Source organism: Mastomys coucha, unplaced genomic scaffold (genome assembly GCF_008632895.1).
Source record: "Mastomys coucha isolate ucsf_1 unplaced genomic scaffold, UCSF_Mcou_1 pScaffold1, whole genome shotgun sequence".
Lineage (NCBI taxonomy): Eukaryota > Metazoa > Chordata > Mammalia > Rodentia > Muridae > Mastomys > Mastomys coucha.
This window is the reverse complement of record NW_022196891.1, coordinates 23,783,802-23,787,918: the sequence shown is the minus strand read 5'-3', so window position 1 is coordinate 23,787,918 and position 4,117 is coordinate 23,783,802. Positions and strand designations below refer to the sequence as shown.

Sequence of the window (4,117 nt, the reverse complement as noted above, 5' to 3'; positions counted from 1 at the left end):
AAAAAAAAAAAAAAAAAAAAAAAAAGGAGTTTGCTCTCTGAGACCCAGAGGGAGAAGGAGACGCTCCTCAGATGTATTCTGACTTCCATATGTGCGCTCATGTGTGTGCGCGCGCACACACATACACACACACACACACACACTGTAAAACTATGATAATGAAAATTAAAAGGTAAGTGTGTGGGCTTAGGGACACAGCTCAGTCAGAATGCTTACCTAGCAGACAGGAAGCTCCCCAGGACCGTGTAAACCTAGTGTGGTGGTGCAGACCTGAAATGAGAGCACTGGGGTGAGAACAGGAAGATCAGGAGTTCAAGGTCATCCTCAGTTGCACAGTGAGTTCAAGTTCCAGGTCAGCCTAGGCTATAAGAAACACTTTAAAAATAAAAATTAAGAAATAGAGGCTGAGAGGATGGCTCAATGGGGCAAAGTGCCCACCTCGCAAACGTGAAGGCTTGAGTGTCTGGAACACTGTGTTCTGTGGGTAAAGGAGATAAGAAGATCCCGGGGCTCCCTGGGCAGGCAGCCTCACTGAGCTGAGCTGAACATAGCTCTAGGTTCTGTGAGAGACCATGTCTCAAAAATTAAAGCAGAGAGAGAGAGAGAGGGCAGAGAGAGAGAGAGACAGAGAGAGCTCAATATCAAAAGATACCCAATATCAACTTCTAGCCTCCATATGCAGGCACATACAAGTGCACTTACATACATACATACATACATACATACATACATACATGCTAAGGAAATCATCTCCCACAGTCACAGTCCAGAGTGTCTGCAATCATTCCTCTTTTTATAAATGATTTTGTGATAGCAAGGCCCCCTCAAAGGGTGAGGGTGAGGGCTGTCCAGCCCAACAGATGGCAAGAATCAAGAGACCTGAATAAAGAGGCAGGTGGATTTCTGAGTTTGAGGCCAGCCTGGTCTACAGAGTGAGTTCCAGGACAGCCAGGGCTATACAGAGAAACTCTGTCTCAAACCACCTCTCCCCTAAAAAAGAGACCTGAATAAGAGGGGAGATCAGGAGACAGAGAATCTCCATGAAGACTGCAGAAATCATTAGGAAAAGTCCTGCAAGAGGAGGATCCCGGTCCTTCATGGATGGGTGTAGGCATCCACTACTTGGCAGAAGGCTTCCTGGCACCTCAAGCATGCTTGGGTACAGGGCTCAAGTTTGTGTAATAAGGCACACACACACACACACACACACCCCACCCCCAGCAAAGTTACCAGGGCTATTATCTCTCAGACGAAGGGACAGAGGTTAAATAGGTGCAAGATACATTTTATACAAGTGTCTACTGGCCCTGGAAACTTCCAGCAGCATACAGAGACACTTCAACAGAGGTCAGGTTGTAAGAATAAACCACAATGTCTACTTTTGGAAAAGTATTCATTTACATATGATGCATAAATATCTGTATAAGGGTATAAATGAGGGAGAAAAAGACAGACAGACAGAGACGGACAGGAAGCATGCGGAGGTCAGAGGTCCCCTCTAGTAGAGTATCTCAGACTCACCTTGTCTGAGAGTCTAGATCTCTGTGCTGTACACACCAGGCTAGCTGACCCCCCAGCTCCTAGGCCTCTCTTTTCACCACTTCCCATCGGGCCTCAAAAGTGCTGAGGTGGCAGTTTGCAGCTCTCTGTGGCTTTATGTGGGTTCCCAGGCTTCATACTGGAAAGTACTACTTACTGGAGAGTACTACTTACCCTCCAGCCAAAACGTTTCTCCTTTTTTAATGCAGATGTTGCTGAGACTTCTCTCAGTGTGAGAGTGGTTGCTAGTTCACGAGCAATGAGGGAAAAAGGGGTAGGTGGGGGAGACAGGGAAGAGGGAAGAGAGAGAAGGAAGCGGCTGGAGGCTGACACAGCTCTCACGTCAAAGGGCGCACACAATGATTTATTGAGAGCCAAGGGTGAGCGAGCGCAACCCAGGATCAAAGGGTCACTTATCGTAGATACCATGTTTCCATGAGGAAACAGTGTTATAACTTTTTTATAGTGGCCAAACAGCAGAAGTCCTAAGCCAGCACTTTGTCAATACACTGCTGAAGCACTGGGTAAGCACTTACAGTAACACCCGGAATCTCTACTCTAGGCCCCGGATGCCACCTGAGGACATCCTTGGATTCCGGCAGGGGGAAGGAAGAGGGCTGATAGTTATTCCTAAAGTGAGTGTTCTGTAACACTCACGAGGATGTCAGGTCAGACCCCAGAAATGGGCAAAGAAGGGATAAAAATAGTCCTGGATGATTTGGCTCTAGACCTGCAACATTCCAACTCTTCGAAACTGGAGTTAGAATTAGGCATTGGCCTTGAAAAACTTTTTTTTTTTTTTTCTGGAAACTTCAATTCAACAGGGCCTCAACAACCTCACAGAGGAGTCTCTGGGGAATATGATTTTTTTTTTTCTTCTCCTCATCACAGATCTTCAGCTTACAAACCCCAACTGTTCTTATACACCAGGATAAGCAAACTTTGGCTATTTCCTACCTGCTAAGAACACAGCCTGTACAAACCTAGTTCCACACGGCAGAGGTTAGCCTCAACGGTGGAATAACCTGGGGTATTTAAGAACAAAGATTGCAATCCTACACAATGGCTCAGCAGGACACCGCACTCACCACCGTGTGTGGCAAAGGAGCCTCTGACTCACACACTTACACACACACACACACACACACAAATATGTAATACAACATTTTAAATAGAAGACAAAGGCAAAATAATTGGTTTATTACAGCTGAAACGTAAGACGCAGTTCAAGTGTCCTGCCCGCAGGCCCACAGTGGAGAAAGTTCCCCCCACCCCCACCCCCAAATGACAACCGACATTTTGTTGTGCACCTGCTGGATCCTGGACTTTTATGCTTTCACTTCACACAGTTTGTATGCACTGGTTCAAACAACTTAATCTCAACCTGAGTAAAGAGCGGTACAGATGGCAAAGCCAACACCCTCCCCATGGTGTACACACAGATCTCTGGACAAGAACAAGCTCACAAAGACTCCTTATAAAGAGTAGTTATGGTGTCCACGAGACAGTCCAAAGGGCAAAACAACTTGCCATGTAAGTCTGAGGGTCTAAGTTCAATCCCCAGGTCCCACAGTAAAGAGAACCAACTCTACAAAGCTGTTCTCTGATGCCCACACATGTGTCTTAGTATGCACATCTACAAGTACTGCATGCACACACACGCAAACACGCGTGCACACACACACACACACACACACACACACCCCAGTAAAAAACGAATGAAGGCAGTTCCATCATAAAGTTTAAATGTAAGTTCCCAACACAGAAATGAGAATCTGATTTACTAGGGTTTTTAAATTTTGGGTTTGAAATCAAAACTACCTTCGAGAGGATCCAGGCACTGTCTTAACATCAGGTTCACAGACATGTATTTTCTGAGCACAGGACCTGCCTAGTCGCCAACTCTAATCGGGATTCACAAGAATCACAGAGGGGGAGAGAGAGAGAGAATGCAGACATGTTCCCAAACAGGCTAGAGGAGAGGAAGCAAGGAGCTTTGGGAATGGGCCCAGAGTCCCAGGAAAGTGAGAGTCATGACTCTACAGGCATCTTCATTCCATTGGCCCGCATCTTTACACCAGGAAGGATGGAGGCAGAATGTCCAGTGAGGTTAAGGAGACAGCGTCATCTAAAGCAGCGCCTCTACAGAGGCACCTAGAAGCATGTAAGAAAAGAGGGCTATGGGATACACGCTTTTATCCACAGCACTGGGCAGGCACGGGGGCTCACTAGACAACCAGTCTAGCATACTTGATGAGTTCCAGAACTCCAAAGAAAGATTTTTGTCAAAAAAAAAAAAAAAGTGGGTACTCAGGGAGCCAGCTCAATGGTTACTTGGGATGTAAGCATGGGAGTAGGAGTTCAGACTCCCAGAAACCCAAGTAAATGTTAGGTGAGCATGGTGGTCCACCTACATATTATTCCAGTCTTGGAAATCAAAGACAGGGGATTCCCTAGATCAAGAAAGCTAGTGAGACAAGCCATATCAGGGAACTCTGGGTTCGACTGAGAGACCCTGCCTCGATAAATAAAGTTCAGGACAGTTCTCAGTATCCACCTCATTCTACACACACACACA

General features: G+C 46.2%; 1 protein-coding gene across 6 annotated transcripts in view; it reads right to left on the bottom strand.

Moving 5' to 3' along the window:
• The window catches only part of Mgat5 (alpha-1,6-mannosylglycoprotein 6-beta-N-acetylglucosaminyltransferase), a 293,646-nt gene that overhangs the window by 219,412 nt on the left and 70,117 nt on the right, over positions 1 to 4,117 (bottom strand). For 2 of the 6 annotated variants that reach the window (XM_031380981.1, XM_031380977.1), the window contains exon 3: positions 217 to 270. The exons of the other annotated variants lie outside the window; for them this stretch is intronic. The gene's annotated coding sequence lies outside the window, so the exon portion shown is untranslated. The remainder of the gene's footprint in view (positions 1 to 216; positions 271 to 4,117) is intronic. 6 annotated transcript variants of the gene reach the window in all.